At 48.9% G+C, this 21236-nt stretch overlaps 1 protein-coding gene across 1 annotated transcript in view; it reads left to right on the top strand.

The window, feature by feature from the left end:
- Positions 1 to 14257: 14257 nt before the first annotated feature.
- Syt12 (synaptotagmin XII) overlaps positions 14258 to 21236 on the top strand; it is a 31236-nt gene continuing 24257 nt past the window's right edge. The window contains exon 1 of the mRNA NM_134164.5: positions 14258 to 14466. The gene's annotated coding sequence lies outside the window, so the exon portion shown is untranslated. The remainder of the gene's footprint in view (positions 14467 to 21236) is intronic.

Raw genomic sequence — 21236 nt, 5'->3', positions numbered from 1 at the left:
CTCCAAGGACTACTGACCTAGATCCTACCACCAGGAGGATCCAACGCAAGCTGGGCGACTTAAAGTGCAGCCTTCCCAGCTGTGGGGAGAGGAAACGGCTGCCTCTGTATATATGGAAATCCGTGGGCAGGTTTATTTGCTGGGAAGTCTGGGTCACTTCCCCTGTGGGCACTAGACACCCTGGAGGGTCAGGAATGGGCTGCTTGACAGGGACTAAAGCCAGGGAGGCAAACCACTGCAGAGCTGGTGTTAAAAGTGGCCTGGCTGGAAGCAGGGCCACTAAACTAAAACAAGTGTTCTGCGCCTGCCTACGCAGGTAGGCCCAGTGTCAGACAGACCTAGTGTGCCTCTCCTCTGACTTGATCACTCTAGTGTGGTAACTGCTAGAAGATTCTGCTTTTGTCTTTGAAATAGAGGCAACATGACCAAGCGGATGGGTTATTGCAGTGAGTCATATGGAGGGACATAAGGAAGATCTGAGTATAAATAGTGTGTTCTAAGAGTGCTGGCCTTAGGGCTTGACACGGCTGCAACTTACTGTTCCCTAGGTGACAAAGGTGTAGCTGTCAAGGGAAGGAACTGTAGTGCAACCACTTTAAGCTTATCCCTGACTAGTTTGCAAATAAATGAGACTCAGACCAGGGTCATTTTATTTGGCTTTGACAATTACTGGGGGGTAACCTTTAATCTACCTGCTGCCCTGGCCATCTCCCGAGCAGGGTAGCCCAGATACTTGCTGTTTCTCCTGACCATGTGCTCATAGTCCACCTCCCCTCATGGCTGCTTCCTCCTCTCCTCTTGTTCTTCTCTTCTTCTCCACCTGGTCTAATTTTTAATCCCAGTCTCAAGTTTCTACCCTGCCTTGATCATTCAGTTCCCTGATAAAAGACATACAGCTTTTATTGCTTACAATGAGCCTTAAACAGTACCCGAGCTGGGCTGCTATCCCCCTCTGTGATGTTAGAATTTACTTGCCCATTGCTCACCCCGAGTTAGCACTTACTTTGTTTCATCTAAGCTGCTCTTAACTCCAGTTGGCCAACCCTCAGGGCCACATTTCCATGACTTACCTAACCTGGGGCAGCTTCTCCTCCCTTCACCTTCTTCTCTCCCTCATGGTTCTCCTCCCACCCACCAGGAACCCTAAAAACTACCTGTATCTTCTGCCCAGCTATTGGCTGTTGGCATCTTTATTTACCAATCTAGAAATAACTTGGGGACAAAGTCACATAGTGTCCCTTGGGCCTACGTGCAGACTCTCTCATCTCTGGGACAACCAGGTCTTGGGGACCCATACTTAGCATCCCAATACACAGCAAGTGTCCAAACCTCAACACGGAACCCATCAGACTTCTATGCAATAAACAGGAACAAAGGGCAGCTTTAGGCAGCAAATCCTGACCGGTGCTCTCCCAACTAGGGGGCCAAGGCCAGTGTCAATGATAAAAATGGGGCTTTCCCTGTGGTCTTCAGCCCCAAACCTACAGCCCTGGCATAGTGACTAGAAATATCTCAGGCAACTCTGAGAGACAGTCTGCAAAATGGCTGAGTGAAACTCTGTCACAAAAGAAAGCTATGAAGTTTAAAAATAAGGGGACCAGGAACCAGTGAGCTGGCTCAGCACTTGCTCTCAAGCCTGAAGATGTGAATTCAATGCTCAGGACCCAAGTGATGAAAAGAGAGAACCAACTTCCACCAGTTGTCCTCTGACCTCTAAACTGCCTCAAAAAACAAACAAGGAGGTAGACAGTTGGCTCAGTGGTTAAGAGCACTGCTGCTCTTACAGAGGACCCAGCGCCACATGGCAGCTCACAACCATCTGTAAGTCCAATTCCAGAGGACCTGATGCTCTTTTCTGGACTCCACTTGTATAAGACTTGCACATGGTACACACATGTCCATTCAAATAAAATACTTATTTACATAAAATAAAAATAAAGTTGGGCAATGTTGGCATGTGTCTTTAATCCCAGTGTTTAAGGGGCAGGGGAAGGCGAACCTCTGAGTTTCCAGTCAGCCAGGCATACACAGAGAAACCCTGTCTCAGAAAACAAAACAAAAGCAATAAATTAAAAAATTAAAATAAAATACACCAACTGTAATTGCTCAAGTCCCACTTCTAAGATGGTGTACTAGGCTCTCTGCTCAGTACAGACACAGGAACCCAGCCTCGTCACATTGCATGTATCAACAATAAGGCAATGAGTTTGCTCTTGATTGACTGAAGTCATGGGTGTGAAAGCTACTGGTACAGAGGGCTACGTGCGTGCGCGCGCGCGCGCACACACACCCCACTCATAGACACAGACACTCTCTCACACATGCTTAGACACACACACACACCACTCATAGACACACAAGACTGTCTGAAAGAGCTCCAGCCCACAACCTGGCAAACACCTGCCCTTTCCAAGGCAAAGTGTAGGACGGTGGGGCCTTCACCTGAGCTGTGTAGGCGAGTCTGCCTTTGACTTGTGGTTATTTTGAGATCTGTCTTCATGTCACTCTCCTCTGCACCCACTCCACCTTGACACTCACACACTTGCCACCTGCCTGGCCTTTGCCTGAACTGTTTCCTGGGAAGGCAGATACAGGAGATAGAGAAGTCATTGCTCAGCTTCTGGTTTCTTTTGCCTTTGTTTTTGTTTGATTGATTGATTGATTGATTGGTGATTGGTTTTAGAGACAAAGTCTCACTATGTAAATCTGTGCTTGCTTTGAACTTACTTCAATTCTCCTGTGTCTGCCTCCAAAGTTTGATTTAATTTCTTAGACTATATTTATTTTTTTAATAATTTATTTATTTTTATTTTATGTGCATTGGTATTTTGCCTGCAAATGTCCGTATAAGGGTGTCAGTTCTCCTGGAACTGGAATTACAGACAGTTGTGAGCTACCATGTGGGTGCTGGAATTGAACCTGGTCCCCTAGAAAAACAGATGATGCTCTTAACCCCTGAGCCATCTCTGCAGCCCCAGACTACATTTATTTATGGGGGTGTACTTTTGTGCCACAGTGTATGTGTGGAGGTCAGGGGGACAACTTTCTGGAGTTGATTCTCTCCCTCTACCTTGTGAACCCCAAAGCTCGAACTCAGACTGCCAGGCTTGGCAGCAAGTGCCTCTACCTGCTGGGCCGTCTCACCAGCCCCAGTGTGAACCTTTGAATGCCCGGCTTTACCTCTGGATTCTAAATCAGACTTTTCCATGCCCAAACAAGAACAGCTTGAGTACAAGCTGCCTCCATAGGAGCCTTTGATGGAAAATGAGAGATAGCAGCCACAGAGGGCTCACTGCCAAAGATCTGAAGCAGCTGCCCAGGGGTGGGGAACTTAAGTGGGTGTGTGGAGAGTTTGGCCTCTTTCCCTTTACCAGGTGGCCTGGTATGTTCCCAAGCCAGAACCCCACAGGCCCACATCCTCAGGTCCTGCCTCCCCAGGAACATGGTGTGCCTGGATACTTCAGGAGAGGGTCTTAGAAGGTTCTAATTTGATACTAGACAGATTGGGAGGCTGGGTCTGGGCTCTTGAAACTCAGAAAGCTACAGGGGTTCCCCCCTCACCACCCTTGCACCCTGTGGAAGTTAAAGCAGTGTTAGATCCTCTGGAACTAGAGTTATGGATGGGTGTGAGCCACCACGTGGGCACCGGGAAGCAAAGGCAGGTTGTCTGCAAAACCAACAGGTGCTTTCTCCTACTGATGAGTCGCCTCTCCAGCCCCCAGTTTTGGGGGAGGGGTGTTGTTAGTTAGTTGATATTGTTTTTTAAGAAGAAGAGACAAGGAAACAAATTGGTTCAAGATCCATCAGAGGTCTCCAAAAGCCAACAGAGCAATAGACCAGTCAACTAAAACAGCCTAGAGTAGACTAGAAACCAGGAGTCAGGCTGGAGAGCTGGCTTGGCAGTTAAAGTGCTTGCTGAGAAAACACGAGGACCTCTGCTTGTTCTCTCAGTCCTTGAATCCCACAGTAGAAGGAGAGAATTGATTCCACAAAAGTTGTCTTCTGACTTCCACGTGTGTGCCTTGGTACATATACCTGTAATTTTACAATGCACACATGAGAAAATAATAATAATAATGCAAAACAAAAAAAGGGTAGAATAGGAAACATCAGTGAGACAGTCAGACATAGTGGTGCACACCTTTTATCCCTGCACTAGGGAGGCAGAGGCAGGCGGAGGTGGCTGAACCTCTGACTTTAAAGCCAGCCTAGGCCACACAGTTCCAGGCCAGCCAGCCAGGGCCACTCAGTGAGACCTGCCTCTGTCTCTCTCTGTCTCTCTGTCTCTCTCTGACTCTCTTTGCCTCCCTCCCTCCCTCTCTCCCTCCCTCCCTCTCTCCCTCCCTCCCTCTCTCCCTCCCTCCCTCTCTTCAAAAAGGGGGGAAGGTTGAAGTCCATGAGTAAAAAGAGTAATCTGCAAACCTGCATTAATTTGGCTCTGGGATTAATTGGGCTCTGGGATTAATTGGGCTCTGGGATTTCCCCACCACTGAGCTGATCTGCAGGCTGAGCTGTGCTCCCACATTAGAGAGCTAGGAAGAGTTACGTTTTATACCAATTTTTATCTATTTTTTTTAAAAAAGTGAGTTCCAGGACAGCCAGGGCTATACAGAGAAACCCTGTCTCGGAAAAGCAAAAGTATTCTTAACCACTAAGCTACCTCTGCTTCCCATATGGAAACACCTTTCGTCCAGTACTGGGGATAAAAATTGGTATGAAAACCAGCTGTGGTGCCTCATGCCCTTAATCCCAGTACTTAGGAGGCAGAGGCAGGTGGATCTTTGTGAGTTTAGAGCCAGACAGGGCTATATAGTGAACGCCTATCTTACTATAATAAAAAATAATTACAAACAACAGCAGAGCATTAAATCATATTTATGAACACAGGTTGCACACACAGAAAACAGACTCTGAAAGCAGCTTTTGGGATAAAGCATTGAACTGGACCTAGCAGTCAGATGCGCATGTGTGGAAGGCTGGGGTCCTTGTGTGATCAGCCGTGCATGCATTGAATGCAAGATGAGCAAATACATAACTGGTTCCAATGGTGAGCAGAATTGACAAGAGTGTAAGCAGGGTTTCAAGAGGCACACAGTAAGTACTGAAAGAGCCAGGCACAAGCAGGTGTCAGAGACACCTTTATTTTTAGCTATCTGTCTGTGTACCTACCTACCTACCTACCTACCTATCCATCCATCCATCCATCCATCCATCCATCCATCCATCCATCTCAAACAAACAAAGTCTTACTATAGCCCTGGCTGTCCTGAAATTCAAAGAGCTCTGCCTGCCTCTGCTTCTGGAGTGCTGAGATTAAAAGTGTAGCCACCATCCCCGGCAGGGACAACCTCCAGAAAACACTTCCTTCTGCAATATCACCAAGGCTTCTGCTTGGTGGCCAGGTTCGTACCACATGACCTTACTTTTTTAGGAGCATCTAATTGCACCAAGACCAATCACCTGATCTGGAGGGGCCAATCAGCATCTTCTCCCCCCTCCCCTTCTTTTTTGTTTTGTCTAGACAAGGTCTCTCTGTGGAGTCCTGGTTGTCCTGGAACTCCCTCTCTAGACCAGGCTGGCCTTGAACTTCCAGAGACCCACCTGTCTCCGCCTCCCAAGTGCTGGGATTACAGGCCCGAGCAGCCCTGGACCGACAGGCACAGAGCAGCCCTGGACCGACAGGCACGAGCAGCCACGGACCGACAGGCACAGAGCAGCCCTGGACCGACAGGCACAGAGCAGCCATGGACCGACAGGCACAGAGCAGCCCTGTACCGACAGGCCCGAGCAGCCCTGGACCGACAGGCACAGAGCAGCCATGGACCAACAGGCACAGAGCCTTCTCTTGATTCTGACATGGACTGACTTCTGGATGTTACCTGAGAGAACTGTTTGGGCATTTTCTTTCCTTCCTTTTTAATTTTATTGTTTTATGTGCACGGGTGTTTTGCCTGCATGTGTGTCTGTCCACCATATGCATGCAGTGATGGAAGAAGAATAAGAAATATCAGATATGAATGTTTTCTATCCAGTGCTATAAAACATTTGTGTGAAGGACAAATCTTTTGTCGCTCCTCTTCCTGGTGAGAATTTTTATACAAATATTTGAATCCCTCCAGCCAGTGAAGCCTTGTTTACACAGCTGTACTCCAAGAATTTGGTGGCCTGGAACAGTGACCCCTTTCTTCTTGGAGCAATGACCCCTTGCCTTTCCTTCGGTTCCTGTGCCGTTCTTTTCAGACTAGCCAATTAAATTAAGACTGTGAGATCCGATCTCAGCCATGCCTACTATATGAATTGGAACAAAATCCAAACGTACTTCCTGTCTTTGTGAATTCACTCTTCCCAAGCTGACCTTTTTGATCAAGAGTAATGTTTGCCTTGTCCAGGCACTTCAGTAGGAGTGGTGGTCTCTTCCTTTGTGATCCCAAACTTATTTCTAATAAAACCCAGAAGATGTCAGATCCCCTGGAACTGTAGCTAGAGACGGCTGTGAGCTACCACGTGGGTTCTCAGAATCAAACCCGGGTCCTCTGTGAGAGCAGTCAATGCTCTTCACCTCTGTGCCATTGCTCCGGTTCTGTCTGGTATTTTCATCTCAGAATGGGCTGCAGGTAGAAAGGAGGAAACTGAATGGCACTTAGGCCCGAGACCATCTTTGACTTCAGTCCCTGTTCTTCATGGCTGCCTTGTGGTTTTTTACTTTTGTTTTTACTTTGTTAAACCTAGTCTGTGGGTTCAGTAAGCTTGAAAAGGAGTTCTGGGATTTGTCAGGGTTAGGGATGGCTTTGCAGTAGAGGGAGTTGCCAGGTAGCCAGTCAGACATCAGCAGGCTTTGAAGGTTCTTAATCACAATAATATAATCCCTCACAACCAGCAGCATGTAAAACCAGGGTCTGGCTGGCATGGGGCTTTGATTGCTGGTGAAAGACTGAAGTCAGAATAAATCGTGCCACTAGCAGGTGAATACGTGACTTTCTCACTGTTCAAAAGATCATACGATTACTACCTAGCAGGAGGATTTATGGTAAAAAGGCAAAGACATGCCATTGGCTCCTCCCTAAGTTGAATTAGCTCAAATGAGCCTGCAAATTATCTGATCAGGAAAACTCTTTTCAGGTTTGCCATCTGTCTGAGAACTTTAAAAAATAATCTTAAGCTGAGTGGTGGTGGCGCACACCTTTAATGCCAGCATTCAGGAGGCAGAGGCAGACCGATCTCTGTGAGTTCAAGACCAGCTTGGTCTACATAGTAAGTTCCAGGACAACCAGGGCTACTCAGAGAAACTGTTTCAAAAAACCAAAACAACAACAATTTTTAAAAGTTTTAAAGGTTCCCTGTGATGGTTAATGTTGGCTGTCAACAAGAGGGAGCTTCAGATAAAGAACAGCCTCCATCAGACTGGCCTGTTGCAATGCCTCCATCAGACTGGCCTGTTGCAATGCCTCCATCAGACTGGCCTGTTGCAATGCCTCCATCAGACTGGCCTGTTGCAATGCCTCCATCAGACTGGCCTGTTGCAATGCCTCCATCAGACTGGCCTGTTGCAATGCCTCCATCAGACTGGCCTGTTGCAATGCCTCCATCAGACTGGCCAGTTGCAAGGCTGGAGAGAAGGTTCAGTAGTTAAAAGTGAGCTTGGCTGTTCTTCCAGAGACAGACAGGGTGCTGGAGAAGCCAAGAGCTCAACATCTTGATCTGAAGGCCGTAGAAGGAGACTGGGCAGAGTTTGAGCAAAGGGAACCCCAAAGCCAGCTCCTATAGTGGTACACTTCCTCCAATTGGGCCATACCTCCTAATAGCGCCTATAAACCAAGATGAATCTATGGTCACCCCTATTCAATCCACCATAGTTCCCTCAATGATACCTGTGATTTGGAGGTATAAGCCAAATAAACCGTTTGTTCCCCAATTTGCTTTTGGTTGTGGTATTTGTCACAATAGAAAGAGCAAACTAAGATATGACCAAACATGTAGGCCCATAGAGTGGTTTCTCTGGACACTCTCTGTTCTCATCCCTACACAATGGCCCCTTTGATCACGGCCCACTCCCATCCTTGAGAACACCTCATGTTATCCTGTAGAAGCTCTGCCTGACTTCCTCACCGTGTTCTGTGTCTCATAAGAATTCATTCCACTGAGATAGTAAGGACTGTGTTCCTGAGGGGAGGCCAGAACAGAGTCCCAGGAAGCAAATGCGCTGGATGTAAAGAGGAACCAGGAATAGGGGTAACACTGCCAAGTGGCATAGAGAGAGACAGGACGGAGCCAAGACCTGGGTGTATGAAGAGGCAGATGTGGACAGGTAGGTAGGAGAGAGAGGGGGAACCTAGCAGGATGTCAAGACACATGGCACTGTGGTCCCAAAGGAGCCACCCCCAAGACAAGCCAGAGCCCCTCTCCTATCGGGTTCTATGGGACCTCAGAGCCACCATCCTCAGGGGGTCACAGTTAGGTGGGTCTCTCTGCCCAGAGCTCCCTTCAAACTCCCCCAGGGTTTCTATTTTTACCCTGAGTTCTCAGTTCCTGAGTGGGAGGCGGTAATAAGAGAGTGGGAGAGGCAGAAGGAAGACTGCATCTCTATGAAAAGGCTGGGTTTGGATGCAGGTTTTCTCCTCCTCCACCCTCAGTGAGAGGGTCCAGAAGAACAGCACTCATTGCACTTTTCCAAAATGTTTCTCCAGTCAGGGGAGGGGGAGGTTGGTGCACATATGACAGGTAAACATGCGGAAGTCAGAGGACAGCGTTTGGGAGTCTGTCCTCTTTCCACCATGTGGATTCCAGGGACTGAAGCCAGGGCACCAGGCTTGGCAGCAAGCACCCTGAGCCACCTTGGATGTCCCTGTTGCACTTTCTCCTCCTTTTGGTTCCTTTCCTAGTTTGTTTGTCATTTGCTTGTTACTTATTATTACTATTATTATTATTACTATTATTATTGGTTCAAATCCTACCTCTGCCATCTGCCGATGCTTGCTCTTGTCCATACTTTCTAGTCTCTCTGTGCTTCTTTTAATGGGTAAATAAGGGCTGTTCAAGGAAACCTTGTCATGAGGATGTTGGGAGAATTAAATGAGTCAGAACTGTGCCTGGCACATAAGGACTTTATGTGTGTGGGCATGTGGGTTCTTGTGTGTGTGTGTGTGTGTGTGTGTGTGAGAGAGAGAGAGAGAGAGAGAGAGAGAGAGAAAGTCAGGGAGAGAGAGAGTGAGTCAGAGAGAGAGGGAGAGAGAGAGAGTGTGTGTGTGAGTCAGGGTCTCACTATGTAGCCCAGGCTGGCCTTGAACTCACAGAGATCTGCCTGCCTTCTGCCTCCTGCGTGCTGGGGTTAAAGGCATGCCCCACTGTGCCTGCTCTGGTTTTTAAATACTGGCCAAACTGCTGCTATATGATGGCCTAAGGCACCTAGAGATGACTAAGACATGATTTCATCTCTTCAAATATCCAGCATCCAGTAGGAGAAGTGCAGAATGAATAATTCCGGGATAGACAATGGACATGGCTATACTAGCGGAAAGCACAGCAGTATAGAAGAAGGAATGATCCACTTGCCCACTTGCTGGAACGATTATGGGAAGCCTTACAGGACAGAGTTTGGAGTTTGCAGGGCTCTTTATTTTTTGTATTTGTTTGTTTGTTTGTAATCTTTTCAAGACAGGTTTTCTCTAGGCTATCCTGACTGTGCTGGTGGAACTCCCTCTAGATCTGCCTGCCTCTGCTAATAGTAAAAGAATCTGCTACCATGCCCAGCTGCAACAAGACAGAGTTTTGAAGGATTGAGAAAAGTGTGAGACCTTTGGAGAAAAACAGGAAATCTCAAGCAAAAGGAACTACCTCAGTCGAGCGGAGTGTAGAGACAGGGAAGGGTTCCGTGTGTCGAGGGAAGAGTGGGTGGGGCATTCTGGCTGAAGCCTCAAGCATATGGTCTGAGGGATGGTGATGCTGAGTGAGACTGAGTGACAGGTGAGAAGCCAGAGAGCTATCTACCCAGGAGTTCCTGACTTACCCAGATATTTAGAGAAAGTGTTTTCTTATCATCCAGGCTAGAAAAAGAAATGACAGAATTCTGGGAATTACCATCAGGAGGGATCTTCCATATATATAATTTGCAAAGGTACACATGTATGTGTATGTTTGTATATGTGCAGATGCACGTATGTGCACCTGTGTGTATAGGCATAGGAGGGGTCAGAGGTCAACCCTAGCTGCTGTTCCTCAGGTAACCCTTCCTATTTATTTATTTATTTATTTATTTATTTATTTATTTATTTATTTATTTATTTATTGAGCCCTGGCTGTCCCAGAACTTACTCTGTAGACCAGGCTGGCCTTGAACTCACAGAGATCCACATGCCTCTGCCTACAGAGTGCTGGGACTAACAGCCCTGCTGGATTCAAGTTTCATTTTTAAATTATGTATGAATGTGTGTGAGAGAGAGTGTGCATGCAAGTGCGAGTGCCTGTGGAAGCCACAGAGGTGATTGGGTCCCTCAGACCCAATTAGAGAAATTGTGAGCCACCCAACAAAGTGGGTGCTGGGAACCAAAAGCGGAACATGTTCTTAACCACTGAGCCATCTCTCCAGCCTCCCACTCTGGTTTTTTTGTTTGTTTGTTTTGTTTTGTTTTGTTTTTGTTTTTGAGACAGTTTCTCATTGGCCTGAAGTTTACCAGTTAGACTAATCTGACCGGCCAGCTAACCTCAAGGATTTGCCTGTCTCTACCCCCGCCCCCTACACCTCCTTCCCCACCTCCCCCACTCCCAGTGCCAGCATTACACATGGACACCATCACACCCAGCTTTTTTATGTGGGTTCTGGGGATCTAATTCAAGTTGCACACTTGCATGGCGAGCACTTTGCCTGCACTGAGCTACATCCTCTCTCCACTTCCTTCCTCCACATGGAAACCCCTGGGCTGACTCTGTCCCATTCCGTCCTCCTGGGGAGATGTCAGCGTAACTTTTGAAGTGGCCATCTAGCCCAAATCCAGGCCCCAGCTCTGAAGTACAGAACAGGCTGGGACAGGAAGGTGGACAGTGGACAGACAGTGGGCTTCAGGATGAGGCTGGAGGTGGGTAGTACCTGAGCCTTGTTAGCTCAGCCCTGAGCTCACACCCTTCTGTCTCAACAGGCCTCTTCTGGCTCTATGTTAACTGGCTGCCAAGACACCCCGCAGGTGACACCTGTCACAATTTTAAGGAAATTTCCTAAATGTCACCACTTTCACCTGCTTTCTGTAAACTAAAGGCCATGTTGGGAACAAAAGAGGTCATGATCTGAAGTCAGCCAGGATTGTATGTTCCTCAGTGCCAGGGTTAGGGTTGTACACTTCCCCAGAAACAGCTCTTCACTGCGTATTTTGATAATTATATAAAGTGATGAGCTAGAAAGCCCTACACAGAGGCGAATACTATATACATTCCATTATTGTTTGTTTTGTCTTGAGACAGGATCGCCTTGACCTCCCAATGTAGCTGATGATGACCTGGAGCTCCTGATCCCCCTGTCTCTGCCTCCTACAAGCTGGGATGACAAGAGTGCTCCACCACACTCTGCTCCTAGATTTCATTATTACTCTTTCAAAGGGGAACGTGAAGAGAAGGTAGCAGTGTCTCCTTGCTGCCGACTGTGTGCCTAGTTCATTCAATTTGCCTCTTGCCTGTGAGCTGTCCAATGGCTTCCTTTTCTTCCTGTGGATGAAGGAAGGCATTGAGTCAGGGTAGGAAATCCATTTACCTGGTGTGTAAATTCAAGTTCCAAGAGTCCAGAGAGTTTCTGGCCAGAGGTGGGTCACCTCTCTAAGGACCACAGGAGGAGACTGACTTCTGTTTCAGGTGTGTAGCCCTGTGGCTACACCAGGCTGCTGTTTTTACCAGAGCATATCATACATGTATGACATCATGGGGTTTCACATGCCCTGAGATCCAAGCTAGGAGCAGCACCCCAGAACCCTCTGTCTTAGGCCATCAATGTGTAAAAGAGACATGAGTCCGTGCTGAGTAGTGACATGTGCCCGTCATCCCAGAAGGCAGAAGCAGGAGCATCATGAGTTCAAGCCCAGCCTCAGCTGGGAGCCTGTCTTAATAAAAGGAAGGTAAGGGTCAGTGACATGGTTCAGTAGGTAAAGGGGCTTGCTGCCAAGCCTGATGACCTGAGTTTGAACTTAAAACTAACAGTAGAAAGAGGGAACCGGCCTCCACATTCATGCTGTAACACCCAAACACAGTAAATTAACATTTAATTTTTGTTTGTTTATTACTTTTAAATGTTAAGTTATATGTATGCCAGGTGTGGCGGTACATGTCTTTAGTCCCAGCACTCAGGAGGCAGAAACACAAGGACCTAGATGAGTTTGAAAACAGCCTGGTCTACATAGTGAGTTCCAGGCCATTTAGGGCTACATATTAAGATTACACACACACACACACACGCGCGCGCGCGCACACACACACACACACGCACACACACACAGATTAGAAAAAAAGGTTTTTCAAGACAGGCTTTCTCTGTGTAGCTCTGGCTGTCCTGGAACTCACTCTGTAGACCAGGATGGCCTCCAACTCAGAAATCCTCCTGCCACTCCCTCCGGAGTGCTGGGATTAAAGGCTTTCCCCACCACCACCCAGCTACATAAAGTAATTTTAAAAATTAAAAACGAGGGCTGGTGAGATGGCTCAGTGGGTAAGAGCACCCGACTGCTCTTCCAAAGGTCCGAAGTTCAAATCCCAGCAACCACATGGTGGCTCACAACCATCTGTAACGAGATCTGACTCCCTCTTCTGGAGTGTCTAAAGACAGCTACAGTATACTTACATATAATAAATAAATAAATCTTTAAAAAAAAAAAAAAAAGCGTGTGCCACCGCTGCCCAGGAAGCACTCTTAAAAAAAAAAAAAAAAAATTAAAAACGAAAATGGGTTCAGTCTTGCCAAAGCTATAAGTAGCCTTGAAGGTTAGTTAAATGGGAAATGGCACCAAATGTCCATGGTCCAATCCCTAGCTCCAAGACAGAACTCACTTCTTTTTCAGGTCCAGAAAATGATGGTGCCCCCTATAGGTGAGGGTGAAGTTGCAACCTCCCTTTGGTTTTCTGGACCAAGCTTGTCTGTCTGCTCTCCACACTACTCTCAGACAACCCAGCCTTTTGGTATTGGCTCTCCATGAGATTGTCAACTTCTCTCCCAGACTCCAGATCCTCCTGGAGGCCTAGTCAGGTGTCTTCCCAGCTCGCTGTTCTGGTCACTGTGTCCAGAACAGGTGCCCCGCCGCCCCCTCCTGAAGGGCAACACCCAGCCTCTCCTAATACCCGACTTATCTTCCTGCCAGACTGCGCGGGCAGGGAGGGGACCTGTCCCTTGTTCCCGGAAGATCGCCCACGCCTGGCACTGTGCCGAGAGCCTGGGTGAGAGCGTCATAAATATCTCCTGAATGATTCATTCATTCCTTGGAAGAGAAAGTATGACCCTTAAGAGGTTAAAAAAGAAAGTCAGGTGTGGTGGCACATGCCTTTAGTCCCAGCAATTGGGAGACAGAGGCTGATATCTCTGTGAGTTCGAGCAAGGCCAGCCTGATCTACTTAGTGATTTCCAGGACAGCTAGGGCTATAAAGTGATTCATTCTCCCATTCTCCCTCTCTCTCTCTCTAAAAAAAAAAAAAAAAAAAAAAAAAAAAAAAAAAAAAAAAAGACTTTGAAGTCATTTGGCCTTCATATCCACCCTGGGCCTTATCTCAAAAAAAATAAATAAATAAATGGAGTGGCCGCCGATGAGGTCATTGCAGAGATTACAAAAGATGATGTCGGTAAGTGACCTGGACTGGTATAGCGTACAATCACAACTCAATCATGGAAGGAAATATCAGCCATTCAGAGAAGGGAATACTGCTGGCTGCGCTGCTCGCTGGTCTGATTTTGTGAGTGTGTGTGTGTGTGTGTGACTCTCTTGAGTCCGTTTTACAGATAAAGAAACTGAGGCCTAGAAGGAGAACAACATAAAGGGAGTGGGGTGCGCCCCTGGTGAGCACAGGGTTCCCTACCCAACACATCCACAAGCCTGCGATCCCAGGGTCCAACTTGGCTGCCCCCCCCCCCCCCAGGACCCTCACGCGCTTGGGGATCTCCGACTAGATCCTCGCAGCGCTGCTCTGCTCCTTGGAGTAGAGAGAGCGCTCGGGGTTGTCACTTTAAATTCAAGAAGGAGCAGGCGAGCGGGCGGGCGAGCGCGAGGGAGCGCGCGGCGGGCTCCTGGGAGCGTGCCCGGACTGCGGCGCTGCTCCATTCGGCCGCCGGGCCCCGCGGAGCCCCCATCGGTGAGGCGAGGCTCCAGCAGGAGACGAGCGCCCCGCTACACTGCAGGGGTGGCGTAGCAGCGGGCGGCCGAGCGCCTGTGAGAGCCAACTGCGGGAGGCCAGCGTGGGAGCAGAGATAGAACCAGGAGTCGGACCCGCGTCCCCTCCGCGGAACCCCGGGTGAGTAGGCACCCTGGCCCCCACACAGAGCGCGGCAGGCACAAGCGCCCTGGGCATGGACGGGCGGACGCACTCAGTCCCTCTTCTTAAGCCCGAAACCCGGGGCCCCTCACACTCCGTACGTCTGCACCCCCGCGCTGCGCTGGCACACCAACGCGGGGCACAGAGCACGCCCGGCGCCCTTCCCCGGCCCAGCCACTCCGCGCACTGCGCATCGCCTGGCGCCAGCTCGCCCGGCCCCCATGTGCACACACGCGGTTCACCCGGCTGTTTACACACCTCCCCTGAGCTCGCACACCGCACACACCCCTCACCTTCACACTCAACACCTTGGCTGTCCTAACTGCCCCTGACCTTACATCCCGTTGGGGGTCCCTGGCCAGTGCCCCCTCCCAAAATTCCAGTGTGGTGTGAGGGTATGAGGATCTGCATCGTAGGGGGCGCGTCGCATCTCTTCTCCAGGAGGCCTACGGGAAGAACCTAAGGGTTCCTTGAGCTTCACTCGAAGCTGTGTATAGACGGGAGCTGAACATGGGGGCAGTAAACGGCATTGTAGGTGAAGGAGCCCTGAGCCTTTCTCTTTGGTGGGCATGGTGCTGCTAAAAGACTGTCTCGCCTTACAGTTGATGGGGACAAATCCGTTGAGAAGAACCTGGGAAACAAGCACCTGAGCTGTTTAGCCAGGGTGCAGAGTTTGCAGAGCCTCAGAAGTAGTCCTTATTAGAAACTAAGAAAGGCAAGGGAAGGAAACCCACCTAGGTGTTAACAATGCACCCAGTAAGGCCAGGACAATTACAATTATACACTCACCTCACCCCACCCCACCCCCAATCCCAACCCCAACCCCCATTTCCAGTCCTCTCTGAGCAATGTGAAATCTTTCTCAAGCAGCCCAGAAGAGTGGGACCTCCCAGCCTGGGGTCCAAACCTGGCTTCATCCTACTAAGTGCTTGCTAGTGACTTGGATGGGGCAAGTCACTTTTCACACCTTGAAGGGCTGGAGTCTCAGCTGCTAGGCCACCCCTCCCTACATTTCCAGGGCTGACAGGGAACCCTGGACTCTCTGGGGGCATTTCCTGAGCACAAGGCAAGTCCCCCCTGATACTATGCTGGCACATAGTAGGTGCCCAGTGTCAGCTGTCACCCACCCCCAGCCAGTCTGCACTGTGGTTCCTGCGGGTGTCTGGGGGATGGCACCAGGATGTGGTTATCCATCCGGAAAGTGTTGTGGGGGAGAGATGCTCTTACTCACTTGCAAAGCTTTGTCAAGCCTAAAGGTCCCTGAAGAAACTCACAGCCTAGAAGACAGAAGCTCCCCCGAAAGCTCTTCCCCATCCTTATTACCTGCCGATGCCAAGGTAGAGATAAAGGGAGTCACCACCTTGCTGGGCATGCAGGGACACTGAGCAAGAAACAGCGGGTAAAGTGCAGAGAAGGGACTTGGCTCAGGGTCCCTGGTTCTACACACAGAATTCCTTGAAAGGCATTTCTCTGACAAGCTCAGGAGGTGCGGGAGCCTCTGCCATGGTCCGATTCCAGCACAATGCTTCCAACCTTCCCAGTGACCTGCGGGGCCTGGTCAGCCGTCAGCATGGTGGCCCAGAGCCACCATCTTTCACTAATATGAAGCCCAGAGTTTCGATGTTGGGATGTGTGTGGCCCCCATCTTCCTCGTCTATAAAATGGGGATCCAGTAATTTATTCAGTCACCAGGTCTGGTGGGCACCAATTATGCATGAGGCTTGTAGTTAAGCACTCAGCACATGTGGAGGTAGTGCTGGGGAGGGAGGTAGGAGGATCCTATTAAGCACAACTGTGAAGCAGGGGCTGTTCCTCAATGAACACTGCTCCATGCAGTGTAGACCCTGGGGCTGACTGTAGGGTGGGATAAAGAGGGATGCTTAAGGGGGAAGATGCACAGTTTGAGCTCAGATGAAGATCTGGAGCAACCCCAGCTGGCCCCTGCTGTGATTCAGAAGTGCCAGCTCTGGCCACTGGCTGCCCTGGCCTTCAAATGCCTTGTCAGCATCCTAGCCCTAGCCAAAGTTGCAACCTCTGGGCGGCGATAGGAACTCACTGGTGTTGCCTGGGGAGAGATGGAGCCAAGGGTCTCTCAGGTTGTGAATAAAGCCATTAACAAGGGCACGTGCTGCAGGCAGACCTGGGATATTGTCAGCTCCCTATGTGGTGGCTGGGCAACTTTGGGCCCATTTACTACCTTCTCTGAGCCTCTCTGCCTTCACCAAGTGAGGATTATAACATGAGTTGCCCCAGTGTATCTTTGGGGGGATGGGGAAGGAAGTTCTGGGTAGGTGTGTGCGGCTGCTAAGGCAGGAGCACTAATGTTAGCTTTGGGCAGGTCGTTTGACCTCTCTGAGTGTACCCCAAGTCTGTTTATAAATAGGGAATTTCTATCAGGCCTCAGGTTATGGGAGTGAATGGTGCGATTGCAGAGGCTAGGTCTGACCCCAGGAGCATGAGACTACATTGTCAGAACATCTCCTCCCTTCTTTCCTTCCAGTCCTGGGGATAGAACCCAGGACCTCACACACACTAGACAAGCACTCTACCTCTCACCCACACGCCTCGCACCCCCTTTTTTCCCTGAATTTCATTTTTAAATGAAAATTTCTCAGTCAAAAAAAATTTTTTGAAGTCTGGTACTCATGGTGCATGCCTTTAATCCCAGCACTAGGGAAGTAGAGGCAGGCAGATCTGAGTTCAAAGCCAGCCTGGTCTACAGAGTGAGTTCCACGACAGCCAGAGCTACATAGTGAGACCCTTTCTTGAAAAACATTTTTAAAAAACCAACAATAAACTCACCATATTTGAGGGCTAGGGAGATAGCTTGGTTGGTAAAATGTTCACCACGTACAAATCAGATTGAGTTTAATCTCCAGCCGTCACACAGAAGCCAGTAATGGGGAGGCAGAGACAGGCAGTTCCTGGGGCTGACTTGCCAGATAGCCCATCCTAAGCCCCAGGCCAGTGAAAGACCCTGTCTCAAAAACCAAGGTAGACACCTCCCCAAGGAAGGAAACCTGGGGTTGGCCTCTGACTTCCACACCTACTCAAACATATACCCATCCACACACAATCATGTACACACGCATCCACACACAATCATGTACACACGCATCCACACACAATCATGTACACACGCATCCACAGAATTCAGGGCTCAGAAGTGACGAGCGCTGGCTGCTTTCCAGAGGACCTGGATTTGACTTGTAGCACTCACTCACACACACTGTGGCTCACAACTGCCTATAGCTGTAGTTCCAGAAGATCTGAGGCTCTCTTTTGGCTTCTGTGGGTATCAGGCACACACACACACACACACACACACACACACACACACACACACAGAGAGAGAGAGAGAGAGAGAGAGAGAACACATACATACATACATACAGGCAAAATACCCCCCCCACACACACACACAAAAACACAAAATATAATTCATTTAAATTTAAACAAGGAAAATGTGTTGCAGGTTGACAGAGCTGTTCCCATGATTGTTCTGTGCAGACTGGGAGCCAGGGGCTCTTTCTGTGCGTTAGCCAGGCCAATAACCACAGCAGATGATATTTGCCAAGCCTTCTTATAATACCCTCACATGGTAGACACGGCCTCTAATCTTCCTGACTCCGCCTCTTGATTGCTAGAAGTGTAGGTGTATACTATCATGCCCACTTTTACTCAGTGCTGGAAAGTCAAATGTAGGTCTTCATGCATGCTAAGCAAGCACTTTACCGACAGATCTACATGCCAAGCCCAATCGTAAGCCCCTTTTCATAGACAGTACTACTGAGGCAAAGAGACAGACACTAAGAAAATTGTCTAAAGCCATGAGCCAGTGAAGGGGCTAATCTGAACTTCAGAGCTAACAGAACTGACTGCACATCTGGGGTTTGGGCTGATCCCCTGCAGGATCTTGTACATCTTCCTGTTTCCTCCTGCCTGTACTTGGGCAGATGTACCCTGACTTCCAGCTGTTTGTAGCAGGCAGAGCTGGAAGCTCTATCTGGCGAGTGCACTGAGCAGTCACACATACCTTCCCAGATATCAGTTTCCATGGCAAAATAAAGGAAATAGATGTTTTTAGGATTGTGGGCTCTGAGCTGGACCAGCCTTGGTTGACCCCAAACCCCACATATACATATATGCCGAAAGCTGGAGCTTGATGCCCGCTGGGTTCTGCTGGTGCTGTGCATGCTGTACCGTACCTCACTTAGTTTTCCCTTGTCGTTGCCAGCCTGTGCCAGAAGAATGAAAAAGAACCCTGCAGGCATTATCGGAACCACGGCAAGGCTGAGGCAGACTGGAATGTGTTTGTTCTCACACTGTATTTAGTGTGTCCAGAATCACATCTTCTGTAGATTAGGCAAGGCCCAGACTTGTACAGCAAGCCATCTGAAACCCACAGTTCTCAGGCAACTTTCTGGAAAGCCATGCCTATCCCCAGTAAGACACAGTGATTAGGAACTCAGAACCAGACGGCCCAATTGAACACTTCTTACCTATGTGGCACGTTAACCCCACAGCACTCTGGACTACAGAACAAACACGATTCTAATGCCTTGCTAAGAGGGTTAAACGAGGTCAAGTATGTGTAGATGCTTAGAACTGTGTTTAGTGCTTAGATGTGCCCAGCGGGGTTGGCTGTTAATATTATCGAAAGCCCAGGACTCACTCAGGCCAAGATGGGTGAAGTCTTTTTGTCTTAGCACTGGCTCCCATCACCATGACAACTCTTATTTCATCAACGTGGGAGCAACATCAGGAGAACCAGGAACCGGCTACACACTCTCATCTGCCCTGCTTCACAAGGATATGCACCCTAGGACCTATGTGCTCAGGACCAGCATCTTGACTCCAAAGCCTCACATGATATAGAGAACCCTCACCCCCAGAATGCCTAAAGTCTCAGCTCCATTCCCTCACTGAGCCCTGATCCCAAAGAAAGCCTGCAGAGGGCTTGGAAGGGTTGGTGAGCCAAAGCCAATGTGCCTGAGTCACGTGGACATTTTGTGTGTGTATGAGTTGATGATATTTAATAGTTAACAATATGGGCATATGGGCTTATGTTTGTGGTCCCAGCCATTCCAAAGGCTAAACAGGGCCACTTGAGCCTAGCAGTTCAAGGCCATCTAGGGCAACATAACCAGATCCTGTCTCAGAATTAGAGTGCTGGGGATGGAGTTCAGTGGTAGAGTGCTGGGGATGGAGTTCAGTGGTAGAGTGCTGGGGATGGAGTTCAGTGGTAGAGTGCTGGGGATGGAGTTCAGTGGTAGAGTGCTGGGGATGGAGTTCAGTGGTAGAGTGCTGGGGATGGAGTTCAGTGGTAGAGTGCTGGGGATGGAGTTCAGTGGTAGAGTGCTGGGGATGGAGTTCAGTGGTAGAGTGCTGGGGATGGAGTTCAGTGGTAGTGTGTTTGCCTTGAATGCTTGAAGTCCTGGGTTCAGTTCCTAACAACAAATAAAACGAAGTGTAGTAGCACATACCAGTAACCCCAGAACTTGGGAGGTGGAGGCAGGAGAAGGATAAAGACGTTCTGTTCAAGGTCACTATCAGCTACATATGGAATCTGAGGCCAGCCTGGCACATGAGACTATCTCAACAAAAAGATAGTTAATACATTTTAAATTCTTAGTGGATATAATCCTAGCAGTTGTGAGGTAGAAGCAGGAGGGTCCAGAGTTCCGGATAATCCTTGGTTACACCGTGAGTTGGAAGCCAGTGCCCTAGACTACAGAGTGAGACTGTCTTAGTAACAAAGAAAACAAACGAACGAACAAAACGGGAGTCTAGTGAGATGGCTCACCAGTGAAGGTGCTTGCTGCCAAGCCTGACGATCTGGAGCCTACGCTGGTGGAGATAAAACTGATTCCAGCAAAGTGTCCTTTGACCTTCACATGTGCCCACAGACACAGTAATAAACAAACTAAGTATTCACCCTTTCTCTTTAAAAGATCTATTTTATTCTTTTATGTGTATGAGTGTATTGCCCACATGTATGTATGTCTACATGCGTGTCTGGTGTCCTTGGAGGTGAGAAAGGGGTACTGGATCCCTTGGGACTAGAGTTTCAGCCACCAAGTAGGTGCTGAGAATAAAGCCAGGTCCTCTGGAAGAGCAGCAAGTGTTCCTAACCACTGAGCTGTCTACCTAGCCCCCATCTGGCTTGTCTTAGAGATGTGTACTAGTTTCTGCTGCTGGGATGAAGCACCATGACCTTAGCAACTTGGGGCAGGAAAGGTCGATTTGGCTTTTCCATCATGAATTACAATCAAAGAGGAAAGCTGAGGCAGGAACTCAAACAGGGCAGGAACCTGGAGGCAGGAGCTGATGTAGAGGCCACAGAGGATGCTGCTTGCTGGCTTGCACCACATGGCTTCCTCATCCTGCTTTCTAATAGAATCCAGGACCACCAGCGCGGGGATGGTTCCACTCACGATGGGCTAGGCCCTCCCACAATCACTAAGAAAATGCTCTACAGACAGATCTTATGACGACATCTTCTCATCAAGGTCCCCTTCTCTCAGATGACTATAGCTTGTGTCAAGTTGACATAAAACTAGACAGCACAAGATGGACGATCCAGCCATTCCTAATTAGAATTCCTGCTGGAAAGGGAAGACAGGTGCCCTCTACAAGTCTGACCTCACCCTTTCTTCCCTTGCCTGGGACTTGCAGGCTTGGGGATGGGAGAAGGTGGGGGTGTCCGCACTTAGGAACTGCAAGGGAATTGACCAGCAAGGTAATTT

This window comes from Mus musculus, chromosome 19, assembly GCF_000001635.26.
Source record: "Mus musculus strain C57BL/6J chromosome 19, GRCm38.p6 C57BL/6J".
NCBI classification, from domain to species: domain Eukaryota; kingdom Metazoa; phylum Chordata; class Mammalia; order Rodentia; family Muridae; genus Mus; species Mus musculus.
This window is presented reverse-complemented; position numbering and strand designations above follow the sequence as displayed.